Raw genomic sequence first — 19,815 nt, 5'->3', positions numbered from 1 at the left:
GATCAGTCAGTCCATTACTGAGGGACCTTCTGATTGTTTCTGGTCATTTGCTACTGCAAACAGTACTGCAGTGGCTATACTGAACATATATACCTTTAGATAAGTGGGAGTAGTTGGTAGGATCCACTCCCAGAGGTAGGACTGTTGTATACAATCTATTGTTTTTTAAGAGTCAAGGTCTTCACATTCTGTTGTTTTTTAAGAGTCAACATCTTGCTCTGTTGCCCAGGCTGGAGTGCAGTGGCAGAATCTCAGCTTACTGCAGCCTCGAACTCCTCGCTCAAGCAATCGTCCCACCTCAGCCTCCAGAGTAGCTGGGACTACAGGTGTGCGCCACTGCACCCGACTAATTTTTTTTTTTTTTTTTAATTTTTAGTAGAGACGGGGTTTCACTGTGTTGGCCAGGCTGGTCTCAAACTCCTGACCTCAAGTGATCCACCCGCCTCAGCCTCCCAAAGTGCTGGGATTACAGGCATGAGCCACCATGCCTGGACTAATTTTTAAAAGAGTTTGTAGAGAGGGGAGTCCTGCTTTGTTGCACAGGCTGGTCTCAAACTTGTGGTATCATGCGATTCTCCTACTTAGGACTCCCAAAATGCTGGTATTACAGGTCCACCATGTAATACCAGCCACCATGGTGAGCCACCATGTCCAGATCCTTTTTTGATCTTGATTCAAACAAACTAACTGTTAAGAAATGTACAAGGACCAAGCTAGGTGGTTCACCACCCATAATCCCAGCACTTTGGGAGGCCAAGGCGGGAGGATCACTTGAGCCTAGGAGTTCAAGACCAGCTTGCACAAGATGGCAAGACCCTGTCTCTACAAAAAAAAATTCTAAAATTAGCCGGGTGTAGTGGTGTACGCCTGTAGCCGCAGCTACTCGGGAGGCTAAGTTGGGAGGATCGCTTGAGCCCAGGAGTTGGCTTGAGCCGCCTGGGAGTTTGAGGCAGCAGTGAGCTCTGATTGCATCACTGCACTCAAGCCTGGGTAATACAGTGAGACCTTGTCTCAAGAAAAAAAAAAATGAGGCCGGGCATAGCAGCTCATGCCTGTAATCCCAGCACTTTGGGAGGCCAAGGACGGCGGATCACTTGAGGTCAGGAGTTCAAGACCAGCCTGGCCAACATGATGAAATCCTGTCTCTACTAAAAATACAAAAATTAGCTGGGTGTGGTGCATGCATGTCTGTAATCCCAGCTACTCGGGAGGCTGAGGTAAGACAACTGCTTGAACCTGGGAGGCGGAGATTGCAGTGGGCCTAGATCGTGCCACTGCACTCCAGCCTGGGTGACAGAGCAAGACTCTATCTCCAAAAAAAAAAAAAAAAAAAAAAAAAGTATAAGACAATCAAGGAAATTGGAAAACTGGATATGAGACAATGGAAGAAATTATTGTTATTTATGTGTAAAAATGTTATTATTTTTAAAAGAAAGTTCTTATCCTCTAGAGATAAACAAGAATATTTTCAGACAAAGTTACATGCTGTCTGGGATCTTTTTCAGGGGTGGGGTGCATGGAAGGTTATAGGTAAAATAGGATTGCCAACTGCTGAGAACTGCTGGAGGTGGGTAATGGGTTCATGATTCATTGTATTATTCTAGTTTTATGTATAATTGGGATTTTCCAAATGAAAAAAAAAATCACCCTCTAACCAATGGCTTATCATTTAAATTTTTAAAAAAATTACCGTAAAAAACCCCACATAATATAAAATTTACCCTTTTAATCATTTTAAGTGTATATAGTTCAGTAGTGTTAACTATATTCACATTGTTGTATAACACATTTCTAGAACTTTTTCATCTTGCAAAACTGAAACTTTATAACCATTGAACAATTTCTCATTTCCCCCTCTCCTCAGCCCCTGGTAACCATGTTTCCTTGATTTTGTCTACTCTAGCTACCTCGGGTAAGTGGAATCATAACAGTATTTGTCCTTTTGTGACTGGCTTCTTTCACTCAGCACAATGCCCTCAAGGTTCATCAATACTAAAGCACGTGTCAGAACTGCCTTGTTTTTAAGGCTGAATAATATTCCATTCTATGTATGTATCATATACATATTTACTTTATTTTATTTATTTATTTATTTGAGACACAGTCTCGCTCTGACACCCAGACTGGAGTGCAGTGGCGCAATCACAGCTCATTGCATTCTTGAACTCCCAGGCTCAAGCAATCCTCCCACCTCAGCCTTTTGAGTAGCTAAGACTACAGGTACATGCCACCATACTCAGCTAATTTACTATTATTATTATTTGTTATAGAAACAAAGTCTCACTATATTGCCCAGGCTGGTCTGGAACTCCCGGGCTCAAGCAATCCTTCTGCCTTGGCCTACCGAAGTGCTGGGATTACAAACATGAGCCATCGCGCCTGGCCTGTACCACATATTCTTTATCCATTTATCCGTTAATGGACATTTGGGCTGCTTCTACCTCTTGGCTATTGTGAATAATGCTATGGGCAGAGGGCCATAGCAAAACCTGTATTTAACAGGCAGAGGTAGCCTGAATAGCCAAAAAGAGATTCAGACACACCTGGGACTGAAACCCAGCTCTATCATTCCTAGTTTTGTTTGTTTTTGAGATGGAGTCTTGCTGTCACCCAGGCTGCAGTGTAGTAACGTGATCTTGGCTCACTGCAACTTCCACTTCCCGGGTTCAAGCGATTCTCCTGCCTCAGCTTCCCAAGCAGCTGGGATTACAGGTGCCCGCCACCACGCACGGCTAACTTTTGTATTTTCAGTAGAGAGTAGGTTTCACTATGTTGGCCAGGCTGGTCTCGAACTCCTGACCTCAGGTGTTCTACTTGCCTCGGCCTCCTAAAGTGCTGGGAGCCACAGTGCCCAGCCTATCATTCCTAGTTCTGAGGCTCTGTGAAAGTTTCTTACCCCTCAGAGCTGATGTCCTCATCTGTAAAATGGGAATATCACTAACACCTGCTGCCTGGGGCAGCGTAAGGACTAGATGAAGACAGGCAGCAAGCGTCTGGCCCACAAGTGGTAACCCTACCTTGACCCAATTTGCAGGAGAAAAAAACAGAGACTTAGGGAAGTAAAGTGGCACACTGAGTTAATAAGTGGTAAAGCAAGCTGAAACCAGGTCCACCTGGCTCCAAAGTCCATGGCCTTTTTCCACATCAGCATGTCCTAAATGTCAGTAATCAGATTGTTTCTTCACAATTTTCACTATATCTATCATCAACTGTACTATTATTTACTTACTGTTTTTTCTTTAAATAATTTATTTTAAAAAGAAACTGTATATAACTCCCATGAATGGAAAATCAGTGTCACTTGTTATGAACAGAAAGTAACTGAAAATAAATATAAGAACAGACAACAATGTTACTAAATTCTAGCTAAATATTGTAGCTTATCTGAGGCCTGACGCTTGATCACCATTGGTCTGAAAGGGAACTTAACAACTGTTACGAAACAGACTAGTGGCCGGGCGTGGTAGCTCCCGCCTGTAATCCCCGCCCTTTGGGAAGCCAAGGCAGGTGGATCACGAGGTTAGGTGTTAAGGATCAGCATGGCCAAGATGGTGAAACCCCATCTTTACTAAAAATACAAAAATTAGCCAGGCATGGTAGCAGGCGCCTGTAATCCCAGCTACTCAGGAGGCTGAGGTAGAGAACTGCTTGATCCCAGGAGGCAGAGGTTGCAGTGAGCCGAGATCGTACCACTGCACTCCAGCCTGGGCGACTGAGTGAGACTCCATTTCAAAAAAAAAAAAAAAAACAGACTAGTACCAAACAAATACAGTATTCTTCTTGACACAGTCAGAAGAACCAAGAGAGTTTTAAACGGAATAGCTCTCACCACTGCATTCAACATAATTTAGGATGTTGTGTTTGCGTGTCACCCTAACTCTCCTCCTATTCCACCTGGTTCAGCTCTGCAGAATATAAGGACCCACTCAGATCCCCTGAATCAGCACCTTGTTTTATCAAGATTCATGCCTATGCATGCTACCTTTATAGTAAACAGTTTCCAAAGTTGATCCAACAGAATTTCCCATAAATCATAGGATTTATTTTATTAATATGATGAGTGAAATGCTTTTTGAAAAATCCCTTTTCAAAAGTCCACCAGAACTGTCTTGGCTCATTGTCCAATGTTATAATGATATGCAACAGCCTATTCAGATAATGAAGGGTTGAAATGACAAAGGCCTATGTTCTGGGTCCTACTTGTAGGGAATTCTTCATCAGAAAGAAAAATGGATAAAAAGAAGACACAAAAGAAGGTGAGAAAAACTATTACATTAAAAAAATACTTCATGATATGTAAAATATAGCTAAATAAAGTTTTTTGTTTGTTTGTTTGGAGACAGGATCTCATTCACTGTGTCACCCAGGCTGGAATGCAGTGGCGCAATCATGCTTCACTGTAGCCTTGAACTCCTGGGCTTGAACTCGCCTCAGCTTCCCGAGTAGTTGGGAGTACAGGTGCAAGCCACTGTACCTGGGTAAATTTTTATATGTTTTGTATAGATGGGGTCTCACTATGTTGCCCAGGCTGGTCTCAAACTTCTGGCCTCAAGCAATCGTCCCACTTAGGCCTCCCAAAGCGCTGGGATTACAGGAATGAGCCACCACACCCAGCTAAAGCTGTTTTTAAAAAGATACTTTTAGGCCTGGCGCCGTGGCTCAAGCCTGTAATCCCAGCGCTTTGGGAGGCCAAGACGGGCGGATCTCAAGGTCAGGGGTTCAAGACCAGCCTGACCAACATGGTGAAACCCTGTCTCTACTAAAAATACCAAAATTAGCTGGGCGTGGTAGTGTGCACCTGTAATCCCAGCTACTCAGGAGGCTGAGGCAGGAGAATCACTTGAACCCAGGAGGTGGAGGTTGCAGTGAGCTGAGACTGCACTATTGCACTCCAGCCTAGGCAAGAGAGTGAGACTCCATCTCAAAAAAAAAAAGAAAATACTTTTAGAGGATCCTAAGAAGGGAAATGTACAGTTCTCTGTTAGAATTTTTTAAAGTTCAAACTTTCCACAAACCACTTATTTAGAATTGTTCTCTTATGAGGCTGAGAGAGAAGGAGATATTCTGTATAACACATTATATGTGATCATAAAAAGGTGGAAACAACTTCAATGTCCAATGCCTGGGAAAGTGTAGTAGTTACTACTAAACTACTAACGTGTAGTAATAACTACTAAACACAAAAACATAGCAAGGTGTAGTGGCTCACACTTGTAGTCTCAGCACTTTGGGAGGCTGAGGCAAGAGCATCACTTGAGGCCAGGAGTTCGAGACCAGCCTGAGCAACATAGTGAGATCCTGCCTCCATGAAAAATTTAAAAATTAGCCACGAGCGGTGGCACGCACCTGTGGTCCTGGCTGCTTAGAAGGCTGAGGTGCCGGGCGCGGTGGCTCAAGCCTGTAATCCCAGCACTTTGGGAGGCCGAGACAGGCGGATCACGAGGTCAGGAGATCGAGACCATCCTGGCTAACATGGTGAAACCCCATCTCTACTAAAAAATACAAAAAAACTAGCCGGGCAAGGTGGCGGGCGCCTGTAGTCCCAGCTACTTGGGAGGCTGAGGCAGGAGAATGGCGTGAACCCGGGAGGCAGAGCTTGCAGTGAGTTGAGATCCGGCCACTGCACTCCAGCCTGGGTGACAGAGCAAGACTCCGTCTCAAAAAAAAAAAAAAAAAAAAAAGAAGGCTGAGGTGGAAGGACCACTTGAGCCCAAGAGTTGGAGGTTACAATGAGCTATGATCATGCCACAGCACTCCAGCCTGGGCAACAGAGCGACACCCTATCTCAAAAATAAATAAATAACAAAAATAGATTGGCCCTGGTGGCTCACACTTGTAATCTGAGCACTTTGGCAGGCCAAGGCAGGAGGATTGCTTGAGCCTAGGAGTTTGAGACCAGCCTGAGCAACACAGTGAGACCCTGTTTCTACCAAAATAAAATAAAAATTTAAATAACTAAGTACAAAAATATGGAAAAATGGTTATGAAATAACGTTAAGTGAACATTTCCAAATGGAAAATGGGAAATACATTTTGAATACAACTTTCTAAAAATATATCTGCAAGTAGTCAAGTAAGCGAAAACCTGAGTTAGGGTATCATCACCTTGGGTACATTCCCCAACCGAACTGTAATTATGTCTGCCTTTTCAGCTTTAGGTGAACACTGCCATGTTAAAAGCATTCTTTCAGGGGGTTGCCTTTGTAATTTACAATTTTAACATTAAAGGACCTAGCTTAAAGAAACCATCAGCAATGCAGACAAAGGTTTGCACAAAATAATCATCATTAAGATGTTCTCTGAAGCATTACTCATAATGTTTAAACACTGAAAATAGCCTAAATAACAACAACGGAGGAAATAGGTAAGAACTGCAAGCCCATGAGATAAAATGTATTTAGGAATACATTTGTATATGGACAGTAAAATGTTAACAGTAGCTATTTCTGGGTGGTGGATCTTAAAGTCAGTCTTAATTAATCTGTTCAGTATTTTCCTCATTTTTTCCTCAATGGAAATTTATTTTTATAATCAGGAAAAAATTACATTTTTAAAAAAGGCTGAGAGCTGAAGAACTAAACAAGGAAAAACATCACATATATTTCTTAGGCTAGAGTCTAACTTATTATTGCAGATCTTGCAAAACCAGTAACTACTTCCACCAAGGACTATCTTCTTGTGGTTATCTTTAGGTAACTTGAACTGATATTTTATCTTACCTAGATGGAATCTTTTATGATTTGCCAGCTAGATTTTTTGCTTATGTTCTGAAATGTGTTACAACGATTACTACAGTCCGCTAAGCTGCTAGCGATTGTGCTACGAGCTTTTAGTTTCTGTTTAATTTATGTCACACAACAAAAGGCCAAGCAAGCCCTTCCTGAAAGCACTGCTGAAGGTGACATGAAGGACTCCAGAGTGGTTGAGTCCCAAGCTCCCAATAATCTATGGCAATTTCTATTTCACTTGAACCCATTTCCATTTATAGACTATATTCAAGCATGACAAAATGCAAGTGCTGCAAATGTCTTGCCAAAAACTTTAAAAATAAAAGCCACACCCACCATGATTATCACTGGTTCACTCTCTAATGCAAATTATGAGTTAAATAAATCAGCATGCTAAAGATAGATCTTCCTATGTGAAGAGCTCAATGTCTGCAATCAGTGTGACGAAGTGAGAAGACACAATGTGTCACCATGATTAACTGAACCTTAAACATGAACATCCCAAGCTGCTGTGCAGATGTGTGATGCTGATAAGATGAGCTGATTGTAACGCTCTCTGCCAAGAAATACACTCCAAAAGCCACACCCGAAAGCTCTGGGAGAAAGCCCAGTGTGAAGTCACCAAGAAAGAACAAAATATCACCCAACTCAAGGTTCAGTCTTGTGGGCGGGGCTGGAAGGGCTTTGGGGAGAACCGTCCTATGTCTTTATTTTACAGATATATACATATATATACACACATTTTTTTTTTACGCCAGAGAGACCTAGAGAGGTTGAGTCACTTGCTCCAAGTCACACAGCAAGTAGCAGAATCCTGCCTTTACCCAGTTCCCACCATCCTTTCAGGTCAAAATTTCCTATAATGGCATAGTCCTTGACCAATAAATCTTTCTGAGAGTCTAGAAAGATAGGAGGTGTTGAAAGGAAAATAATGAGCCCACAGGGCAGAGAGAGAAAACTGAGGCACAGTGAGATGGAATCTTTTAACAATTAGTCAGCGGGTGTTATATGGGACTTTATCCACTATCTTCTCACCCAGTGTAGATATTTATCACCTGAATCAAGAAACAGTTTAGAGCTAAATGACTCAGAATACAAGCTCACAGTTCCTACCTGCTTCAGCAGTTCTGGCCCTGAAGTTAGATCACTGAGAAGTGTGAGAGGTAGCTTATCTTACCAAATGAGATATCTGTTTGCGGCTTCATCAGCCAACTAACCGACACCCATCTACCTCAGAAGTTTTTCCCTTGATTTCCTCAAACATTCTTTATTTCCTCAAACATTCTTTGAAGTCACTTTTTTTTTGGGGGGGGGGATCATCATTTAAAATGAGTTGCGTAGGTATGGAAGAGAAAGGCCTTGACAAGACAGCTACCATGCAGTCACTGCCCACCTGAAAAACAGATGAATACATGCATGGTAGAAAGAACAACAGACCTGGAGTCAGCAGATGTGGGGAAGTTACTGAACTTTTCTGAGCCTCTACTTTCCTCTTCTGGAAACCTGTGTTACAGGACTGCTGTGAGGTCTAAATCTAAATGAAACAACATGCGTTAAGTGCTTACAACACTGCTTGGCTAATGTATCTTAGCTACGACTACTACTTTCATTGTCATTATCATTGGTAAGTCTTAGTTTTGCTACTGATTACCTAGATGAGAGCATCTCACACTTTAACGTGCACAGGAAACATCCGGAATCTTGGTAAAAGGCAGGCTCTGGTTTATTAGATCTAGGCCCTGTTGTTTCCTTCTTCTTTTGTTAAAACTACAGATGAGGTCTCACCGTTTTGCCCAGGTTGGTCTTGGACTCCTGGCCTCCAGTGATCCTCCTGCCTTGGCTTCCCAAAGTGCTGGGATTACAAGCGTGAGCCACTGCACCCAGCCTAGGTTCTCCATCTCTGACAAGGTTCTGGGGACGTGGTACGTCTGTCACAGAGAACACACTTTGAGCAGCAAGGATCTCCCTAACTCAGCACCTAGAAAATGTTTAATATTACTGACAAAAACAAGTGACCACACCACAACGTCTTCATCTGTAAACTGGGGATAATATGTAGTCCACATAATCTCAACTGACAAATAGTAAATGAGAATGCACAGGAAAGAGCATTCTAAACTGCAAAGTTATACAAATAGCAGTGGTGGCCAGGTGCAGTGGCTCATGCCTGTAATCCCAGCACTTTGGGAGGCCGAGGCAGGAAGACTGCTTGAAGCCAGGAGTTTGAGACTAGCCTGCAACATAGCAAGACCCTGTCTCTCTTTTTTTTATTAGGTGGGTGTAGTGGCATGCACCTGTAGTCTCAGCTACTTGGATGGCTGAGGCGGGAGGCTTGCTTGAGCCCAGGAGTTGGAGGTTACAATGAGCTATGACTGCACCACTGCACTCCAGCCTGGGCAACAGAGTAAGACCAGGTTTTCTTAAAAAATTAGCGGCTCATGCCTGTAACCCAGCACTTTGAGAGGCCAAGGTGAGTGGATCACTTGCGGCCAAGACGCCTGGACAATATAGTATGACCGTCTCTACAAATTTCTGTTTTTTGAGATGGAGTCTCACTCTGTCACCCAGGCTGGAGTGAAGTGGTACAATCTCAGTTCACTGCAACCTCTGCTTCCCGAGTTCAAGTGATTCTCCCACCTCAGCCTCCAAAGTAGCTGGGACTACAGGCATACACCACCACACCTGACAATTTTTGTATTTTTAGTAGAGATGGGGTTTTGCCATGCTGGTCAGGCTGGTCTTGAACTCCTGATCTCAGGTGATCCACATGCCTCAGCCTCCCAAAGTGCTGAGATTACAGGTGTGAGTCACCATGCCTAGCCATCTACAGAATTTTTTTTTTTTTTTTTTTAGACAGAGTCTCGCTCTGTCACCCAGGCTGGAGTGCAGTGGTATGATCTCAGCTCACTGCAACCACCACCTCCCAGGTTCAAGCAATTCTCCTGCATCAGCCTCCTGAGTAGCTGGGATTACAGGTGTGCACCACCATGCCCAGGTAATTTTTGTATTTTTAGTAGAAGAAGGGGTTTCACCACGTTGGTCAGGCTGGTCTCAAACTCTTGACCTCGTGATCTGCCCGCCTCAGCCTCCCAAACTGTTGAGATTACAGGTGTGAGCCACCACGCCCGGCCCAAAAACATTTTTTTAAAATTAGCCAGGCATGACAGTATATGCCTGCAGTCCCAGCCACTCAGGAGGCTAAGCTAGAAGGATCACTTGAACCCAGGAATTCAAGGCTGTTGGGGAGCCAGGATCACATTGCTGCATTCCAACCTGGGTGACAGAGGGAGTCCCTGTCTCCAAAATAAATAAATATATTAAATTTAATTAAATAAACAAGTGGCAGTGATAAGACTATTAGTCTTACTATTCACAATGCTGAATGTACAACCCTGTAATGCCCAGATTTACAAGTACAGTTACTGGAATGTGTAACAATGAAGCTCGAATTCCCTTGCTCAGAAGAGATTCAAGAATCCTCGGCCGGGCGCGGTGGCTCAAGCCTGTAATCCCAGCACTCTGGGAGGCCGAGACGGGCGGATCACGAGGTCAGGAGATCGAGACCATCCTGGCTAACATGGTGAAACCCCATCTCTACTAAAAAATACAAAAAACATGGCGGGTGCCTGTAGTCCCAGCTGCTTGGGAGGCTGAGGCAGGAGAATGGCGTAAACCCAGGAGGCGGAGCTTGCAGTGAGCTGAGACCCGGCCACTGCACTCCAGCCTGGGCAGCAGAGCGAGACTCCGTCTCAAAAAAAAAAAAAAAAAGAATCCTCTAGGAATTCTGGTAGAATACAATAGGTTTTCCAGGGATTCTCAAGTCAAAAGCTCTGAAACTTTAGAACTGTCACTTGGTGGCCAGGAAAGAACCTGGCAGGGAGAGTGTGGCCATTTGGGGCACCGAATGAACTTCACTAGTGATTCTGCTCCCTCTTCGAGAGCTGGCCAGGCTCTCTCAGCCAAGATCCCGAGTCAGCACTGCAATGCCAATAGCACAAGACAGAAAGACAGATGGGTACTGCCCTGGCAAAGCCCACACCTGCCACTCCACAGGCTGGCAAAGAGCCAGACTGTAGAAAAGCAGCACGACTTTTTTTTTTTTTTTTTTTGTTCACAGTAGGAACTTCAAGTTTCAATCAGTTGTACCTGGCTAGCTTCTGTCAGCATAATGTGGGATTTCCTCCCCACAGACTATAAAGTATGATGCGTATACCTTGTGCCTCCCTCTAAGGGGTTCAAAATCAACTATGAATAATTCTTCCTCATAGGGCCCCTTACCAAAATGTCCTCTCATCATTTCAGAGGCAGATGGTATCTCTAACATCTACTTAATTGCTCAGGAAAAAACCCAGGAGTCATCCTTATTCTCTCACCGTCACCCCACCATCCTGCTGGTTTTACCTCCGAAACACATCCCCAATCCATCCTCTTACCATCTCCACTGCCACCAATCTAGAAGGCCACTATCTTCTCTCACCTAACCTCCTAACTAGCCTCCTGGCTGCCACTCCTATGCCCTCTAAAATTCACTGCCACAAAGAGGCCAGAGTGACTTTTTAAAAAAATAAAAATAAATCATGCCACTACCCTTCTCCAGAACCTCCAAAGATTTCCATGGCTTTTAGAACAAAATCCCAACTCCTTACTCTAGCAGACAAGGCCCTGTATGATCTGAGTGCTCCCCACCACTCCCATCCCCTACATCCATCCACCTCCCCACTCTGCCTTCGACTCACCTGTCCCAGCCATTCTAAGCCTTCTTGCAGTTTCTGGAACTTAACAAGCTTGTTGCCACCTCACAGCCTTGCTCTTCCTTCTGACATATCTTCAAATGGCTGGCCCCTCCCTGGAAGCAAATCTCAGCAAAAATGTCACCACCCTAGCAAGGCCTTTTCTTTTTTCTTTTTCTTTTCTTTTTTTTTTTTTTTTGAGACAGAGTCTCACTCTGTTGCCCAGGCTGGAGTGCAATGGCGCAATCTCGGCTCACTGCAGCCTCTGCTTCCCGGGGTCAAGCAATTCTTGTGCCTCAGCCTCCTGAATAGCTGGGACTACAGGCACGTGCCACCACACCCAGCTAAGTTTTGTATTTTTAATAGAGATGGGATTTCACCCCAGCACTTATTCCTTATCCAAATTCCCTTGTTCATTTATTGGTGTATATTTCTGTTTGCTGCCAGTAGAATATAAGCTGCATGAGAGCAAGGAACTCATGTACCTTTCTACCATGATATCTCCAGGCTAAAACAGAACCGACACGTTCTAGGTGCTCAGGAAATGCTAAATAAATACAATCTGGGGAGGACAGTGGTAAATACACTGAATTTGAAGTCAGAAGACTGGATTTCAACGTGAAATGGGCCACTCAATAGCATCATGGCTTCTTGGCTTCTCTTCAGATTCCTCAACTATAAAACAGAGATCCTCATCTGCACCTTACGTTCCTTGAAGGGACAGATAAGATTAAATGAGTAAAAGCATGAGTGAGCAAGTGTAAGCATTTGTGTAAGCCATTAGGCACCATATTGTTATTGTCAAGTATTGTTACTCTTTGTTACATAAGAGGAGGGTCTTTCTCAGGGACTTGCAAATTAGTGGATGAAAAGGCTTAGGAAGCAATCTGAGGTTTCTAATCCAGGCACCTAACAGAAGTCTAGGGACACAACAAAACAGATCAGAATCAGTGGCTTTACTCTGCAGCCAAGGCAAACATAAGATATGAATTCATTTAAAGACGTCAAATGCAGTAATTTGCAAATTAAGCTCTGAGTTCCTTGAAGGATACGGAGATGGGACTGATCTCCACATCCTCCACAAACCTAGCATAAGCGGATTTAGCAAATATTTACTGAATTGGGTGTTGAGCTATCAAATCTGACGTCCTACCATCAGCTTTCACCTTTCTTTTTCTTTTTCTTTTTTTTTTTTTTGAGACACAGTCTTGCTCTGTTGCCCAGGCTGGAGTGCAGTGGCGTGATCTCGGCTACACTGAAAGCTCCGCCTCCCGGGTTCACGCCATTCTCCTGCCTCAGCCTCCCGAGTAACTGGGACTACAGGGGCCCGCCACCATGCTCAGCTAATTTTTTGTATTTTTTTTTTAGTAGAGATGGGGTTTCACCGTGTTAGCCAGATGGTCTCCATCTCCTGACCTCGTGATCCGCCCACCTCGGCCTCCCGAAGTGCTGGGATTACAGGCATGAGCCACCATGCCCAGCCAGCTTTCACCTTTCTTTGCAACCCACTGTGGCACAGGATTACAGGTTCCTGGGGCAACCGTATAAAAATATCAACATTTATATAATGCCATGATGGCTACTGTTTCATGCTTGCAATGACATTATGGTTGACAGACCTGGTATTATCACATACTTTAATTTATTCATTCACCAACCACAAATGGAAAATAAGTACAAGTACCACATTAAGCCCAAATAACAATAGCTAATGTTTACCAAATATGCTGGGCACTTTACATACATTAAGTTCAAACAAATCCTCAGAACAGCCATGCATGATATGTACTATTACTATCCACATTTCACAGATGAGGGAACTACACCACCAAGGGGTTCAAAATGAACTACGAATAATTCTTCCTCACAGGGCCCCTTACCAAAAAGTCATCTCATCATTTCAGAGGTATTGACCATCATTTCAGAGGTAAAGTAGCACCTCTTTGCTCAGTAGCACACAGCTTGGAAGTAGCAGAGCCAAGATTTTAGCCCAGGTAGTCTGACTGCAGGCTTTTAACCACAACTGCAAAACAGCACTGAAAGGGCCTTCAGTATAATCTAGCCTAGTCCCCTCATTTTAACGAGGAGGGAATGAGGGACAGAGAAGCCCTCTTTTAAAGATTCCAACTCTCAGGCTGGGCGTGGTGGCTCACGCCTGTAATCTCAGTACTTTAGCAGGCCAAGACAGGCAATCACCTGAGGTCAGGAGTTTGAGACCAGTCTGACCAGTGTGGAGAAACCCCGTCTCTACTAAAAATACAAAATTAGCCAGGCGTGGTGGCACATGCCTGTAATCCCAGCAACTTGGGAGGCTGAGGCAGGAGAATTGCTTGAACCAGGGAGGCGGAGGTTGCGGTGAGCTGAGATGGTGCCATTGCACTCCCGCCTGGGCAACAACAGCAAAACTCCATCTCAAAAAAAAAGATTCCAACTCTTTTCTGAGATCTTCACTTTGGATGGTATCTCTTTAAATAAAGCTTTACCTGAGATCTTGTTTCCTTGCCTTTTAGCTTCCAGTCAGTTAAAAGTAACAAAAGAATACCCCTGTGGCCTTATAATAGCAACTGTTGCAAAATCAGAGGCAACAGTGAATGGGGGATAAAATACAGGATTTACCTAGAAACACCTCCACTTCCATCACTCAATAGATACAAAATTCTTAGGCAATCGCTGGGTATGGAGGCTCATGCATAAAATCCCAGCACTTTGGGAGGCCGAGGCAGGCGTATCACTTGAGGCCAGGAGTTTGAGACCAGTCTGGCCAACATGGCAAAACCTTGTCTCTACTAAAACTACAAAAATTAGTGGGCGAGGTGGTGAACATCTGCAATCCCAGCTACTCGGGAGGCTGAGGCAGAAGAATCGCTTGAACCCAGGAAGCGGAGGTTGCAGTGAGCTGGGATCGTGCCACTGCACTCCAGCCTGGGCAACAGACTGAGACGCTATCTCAAAAAAAAAAAAAAAAAAAAAAAGATTCTTAAGCAGGTCCTTCCCTTCACTTTTCTGAAGCTCAGTTTCTCATTGGCAAAACGAGGATGATATCACCAGGTACCTGGCAAAGTCTACGTAAAGATTAAATGAAATAATATGCCTGGTAAAGTGCTTCTTAATCATATGCTTGTAGTTATTACTGCCGTAAGCACTTCCCAAAGGACACAAAGACGCCTTTTTTCTTCTGGAAGGGTGAACGAAGCCCAAGTAGAAAATGAGACCATGACCCCAGCTATCTACAAAGGATTGACCTCAAAGAGTTTGGACTACTTGTAGAAGTCCACTACCTCCCTTGCTCTGAGCATAATGGAGAAGTAAAACTGGGGTTGGGAGTTGGCATTGCAGTAGGACTACCCATAAGAGCTGGCACTCTACACACCTACACCTTACCTGTCCCAAAGTCATCTCCTCCTGGGAGTCTTGCCCTCCTCCCCTAGACGCCTCATAATAGCTGGTTGAGCACTTACTATGTGCCAAGCTACTTGACATACCCAGTCTCATTGATTTCCACAGTAGTCTATTATACCATTTCACAGATAAGAAAAGTAGACTCAAAGAAATTAACTTGCCCAGGGCCACACAATTACTAAGTGGAAACGCCACGTCTCTAACTCACTCAGACTTCAAACTGCCCTCTTGGTCTCCCATGCTAGGGTGCCCTAAAAATTCTCCCTCTCCCCATTTAGGGCACTTTCATACACACGTCTCATCACCTTAACCACTCAGAGCAGCAAGTGTTAGGACCCCTTTGAATAAACAGGTCAACTAAGGCCAGCGAGGGGAAAAGACTTGCCCAAGGTCACACAGCAAGCCCGGGACAGCGCAGAGGTTCGGACCCCAGGCTCTCGCTTCCCCGCCCGCGTCCCAAACTGGGGCCCTGACCACCGCCCCAGGGCCCCCAGGTGGGTTGCGACCCAGGGTGGCTGTCTCTGGGGGTCGGGCCGCGACCCCGCCCGGGGAAGGAGGGGCAAAGCCGTCCAGACGACCAGAGGATGCCCGGGAGGCAGGGCAGAGGATGCTCCGGCTCGCGGGACAGCAAAGCCAGGCGGAGGCGCGGGCGCGGGTCGCAGGGAAAATCCCAGGCGGCCACAGGATAAGCCCTGCTCGGCGGGCGCCCGGCCCCTCCGACTCACCTGCGGCCCGAGGAGAAAGCGGGCGGCGGCGGCGGCGACGGCGGCGGCGGCGGGGGCGGCGAACCCCTGGCTCAGCCATTCCCCGCTGCCCCGGATGGGGAGAGACAGTGGCCGCTCACTTCCTTAGCAACCTGGCTCAGCGACCCACTTCCTTAGCAACCAGTGTCAATTTCAATAACTTTATTGGCACATGAGCAACGGACAGGGAAAGCCGGCTGGCGGGGTCCGGGCGGGGCTCAGCTCGGTGCTGGAGCTTAGTGGAGCCCAACACACCTCGGTCTCCTCACCCACCTAAGCGGGTAGAGGGGCGCACAACGTGGCCTGACTCCATCCTCTGGTATCTCGTGCCTCAGTTTCCCATCTGTAAAATGGAACACACGCTATTTCAGCCGCCATTCAACCTTTCCTAAAAGCTTTCACATCCATTATCTGACTGGTGTCTCAAAGTCCTACTGAGATAACTCCCACTTAGGGTGCCCCCAGTGACTCAATACAAACACCTACAGGCATCCTTGTTGTATCTTTCCTGTACTTCACCCAATCTAATCAGTCACAACCGCACCAGGCAAGGCCAGACCACGCTCATCTCTAGCCTGACTGAAATATCTGGTCTCTCTGTTTCCATTCTTTCGCCCAGCTCTGCCCGGACAATTCATTTTCCATAAGGTGGCCAGAGTAATTATTTAAAACAAATCATGCGGCCAGGTGCAGTGACTGACGCCCGTAATCCCAGCACTTTGGGAGGCCGAGGCAGGTGAATCACCTGAGGTCAAGAGTTCGAGACCAGCCTGGTCAACATGGCGAAACCTCCTAATAAAAATAAAAAAAATTAGCCAGGCATGGTGGCGCATGCCTGTAGTCCCAGCTACTCAGGAGGCTGAGGCAGGAGAATCGCTTGAACCTGGGAGGTGGAGGTTGCAGTGAGAGAGATGGCACCACTGCACTCCAGCCTGGGCGACAAGAGCAGAACTCCATCTCAAATATAAAACATTAAAATAAATAAATAAATAAAACAGATCACGCCACTTCCTGGTTAATACTCGATTTAATAGAGTCTCATTGCTCTTAGAATCAAATACGAAGTCCTTATTACTTTCTGGAAAAATCGTTAAAACTCTCTTCCAGCCACACTGGCCTAGAAGGGCAGGTTCCATCCCCCATGGAATTTACACCTGCTGTTCCCCGCTAAATAGAAACTGCATAAGAGCAGTCTTTTATTTGTTCACTCTTGTATCCACCAAGCCTGGAACCAAGCTTAGTCAATAGTAGATAATAAATATGTGTTGCTCCTTGAATAAATGAATAGCTGAGATGTTCTTCTTCACTTGCCCACCCCTACTTTTTTGCCTATTGTGGCAGATATTGCTACTTCCTCTCAAAAAACGTTATTTCTTCTTGCTACTGGACACAGAGCTAGACAGTATTTCCCAGCCTTCCTTACAGTTCAGACCAAGTTCTGGCCAATTAAATGTGATGTGTGCCATTCTCAGGCCTGGCCCATTAAAACTCCCACATAATTTGATTTACACTTTCTCTAAAGTGAAGAAGTTTATTTTTAAATAAAATAATAAAGGAAATACCAAAAGAGACTGCACCCAGCCTCTTTTGGTATTTCCTGATAATTGTCTCATTTTTTCCCCACTTTCATTAGCCTTCTTTGCAGATATTGTTAATTTTTTCCTATGTCGTTAATAAATTAGACAAATAACCAGCAATGATTTTTCCAGATGTGTAACATAACAAATAATTCAGCTGGGCATGGTGTCTCATGCCTGTAATCGCAGCACTTTGGGAGGCTGAGGCAGGCAGATCACCCTGAGGTCAGGAGTTCAAGACCAACCCGACCAACATGGAGAAACCACGTCTCTACTAAAAATTAAAAAATTAGCTAGGCGTGGTGGCAGGCGCCTGTAATCCCCACTACTTGGGAGGCTGAGGCAGAAGAATTGTTTGAACCTAGGAGGTGGAGGCTGCAGTGACCCAAAATGACCCCATTACACTCCAGCTTGGGCAACAAGAGTGAAACTCCATCTCACAAAAACAAGAACTTAAAAAAAAATTTGTACATTAAAAATGATAGTGCCGGGCGCGGTGGCTCAAGCCTGTAATCCCAGCACTTTGGGAGGCCGAGACGGGCGGATCACGAGGTCAGGAGATCGAGACCATCCTGGCTAACACGGTGAAACCCCGTCTCTACTAAAACATACAAAAAACTAGCCGGGCGAGGTGGCGGACGCCTGTAGTCCCAGCTACTCGGGAGGCTGAGGCAGGAGAATGGTGTGAACCCGGGAGGCGGAGCTTGCAGTGAGCTGAGATCCAGCCACTGCACTCAAGCCTGGGCAACAGAGCAAGACTCTGTCTCAAAAAAAAAAAGAAAAGAAAAGAAAAGAAAAATTACTCAGGCGTGGTGGTATGCTCCTGTAGTCCCAGCTACTCGGGAGGCTGAGGTGGCAGGATCACTTGAGGCTGCACTGAGCCATGATCATGCCACTGCATTCCAGCCTGTGCAACATAGCAAAACACTGTTTCAGGGGGGAAAAAAAATAGGAGGGCAGAAAATTATCAAAGAAATAATACAAGAAAATTTCCTAGATTAGCGGGATACAAGTCTCCAGATTGAAAAGGCCCAGCTAACACAAGTGAGGAAAAGCTTCACTGAGGGGAATCATCATCAAATACAACATTGTGTCAGTTTATCATAAATAATAGAAACCAATTCTGATGGTAGCAGAAAAGGAATTTATTAGCAGGGTAATAGGAAGGCCACAAAATCACCAGGAAGTTTCTAGAAGTGGCCAGGAATAAGGAAGGCAAGGCCACATGGGACCACGTACTACTGGACTTGTCTGGGGAGAACACTGGTTGCCCTGCTTTCACCATGGTCACCTGGCCATGGGCACTGTCTCAAGACCATTCTCACCTTCCCTCTCCATAAGGATTCCCCAGTCTCGACTTCTGTAACCCAAGCCCTAATTGGTCAATCCTTGATCACGTGCCCATTTCTTACCTGCAGTGGAAGCTGTAAAGACAAACATCTGACCTTTCGGCTTCTATGGTAGGAGGAAGACTGCCTTTGATTCACAAAGTAAAGAGTCCCTAGACATAAGGAGGGGGTTCTGTTGTTAAGCAGGGGGAAGAATCCCTTTATAACCAGACATCTCCTTTGGCAAGAAGCTCCATTAGCCCTCCTCCTCAACGTCACTTAGTGAGGACCCTCTTCCAGTGGCAGGCATGTCACCCAGCAACCACCCAGCTGGAATTAAGTCCACTGTGTTATGAAACTTTGCTCAGTCCCCATCTGAGTTATCCTGTGAGGATGCCTCATTTTAGTGGCTAAGAGAACCCAAATTCTGTATGACAGAGAAAGGCACCATATATCTGGTGACTGGGTGGCAGCAGAGGAGTGTGGGAAAGGACATGCTTGCATCTATCATGGGTAAGGACATGCTTGCATCTATCATGAGTGAGGCTGAATGGAGTCCACACCAGGAGAAAGGTAAAACATAGCCCAGAAACCCAAGGATTTTTTTTTTTTTTTTTTTTTTTTTTGAGACAGGGTCTTTCTCTGTCACCCAGGCTGGAGCGCAGTGATGCGATCGTGGCTCACTGCAAGCTCCGCCTCCCAGGTTCATGCCATTCTCCTGCCTCAGCCTCCTGAGTAGCTGGGACTACAGGTGCCCGCCACCACGCCCAGCTAATTTTTTGTGTATTTTTTAGTGGAGTCGGGGTTTCACCGTGTTAGCCAGGATGGTCTCAATCTCCTGACCTCGTGATCTGCCCACCTCAGCCTCCCAAAGTGCTGGATTACAGGCATGAGCCACCGCACCCGGCCCCATGGATGGTTTTATTATGATCTCATCCAGGAGAAATAACTTCCAATGGACTCCCTGCAAAGATGGCCTGGCTCCCCATGCAAGGGTAAAATCACGATGTTTTCTTTCTTCTCTCACATTTGAGAGCAGCCCTGACCAACAGATCTTTCCACCGTGGTGGACATGTTCTATATCTGTGCTGTCCATTAAGGCAGCCAACAGCCACATGTGGCTACTGAGCGCTTGAAATAAGTCTAGTGCTACTGAAAAACTGAACTGTATTTATTTAATTTTCATTAATGTATGCCTCAGTGGTCACATGCAGCTAGTGGTTACCACACTGGACAGTGCATCTCTGCACTATGAAAATGACAAGCATAGACTGTGGGGTCCAGACGGGCTAAAGTTGGAATCCCAGCTC

The 19,815-nt window shown here is 45.4% G+C and overlaps 1 protein-coding gene across 1 annotated transcript in view; it reads right to left on the bottom strand.

Moving 5' to 3' along the window:
* KIF3B (kinesin family member 3B) overlaps window positions 1-15,718 on the bottom strand; it is a 59,265-nt gene extending 43,547 nt beyond the window's left edge. Inside the window, exon 1 of the mRNA XM_033186083.1 lies at window positions 15,583-15,718. The gene's annotated coding sequence lies outside the window, so the exon portion shown is untranslated. The remainder of the gene's footprint in view (window positions 1-15,582) is intronic.
* Between the last annotated feature and the right edge of the window lie 4,097 nt (window positions 15,719-19,815).

Source organism: Trachypithecus francoisi, unplaced genomic scaffold (assembly GCF_009764315.1).
Source record: "Trachypithecus francoisi isolate TF-2019V2 unplaced genomic scaffold, Tfra_2.0 Lachesis_group21, whole genome shotgun sequence".
NCBI classification, from domain to species: Eukaryota; Metazoa; Chordata; class Mammalia; order Primates; family Cercopithecidae; genus Trachypithecus; species Trachypithecus francoisi.
The sequence above is the reverse complement of the archived record's forward strand: the minus strand, read 5'-3'. Positions and strand labels throughout refer to the sequence as shown.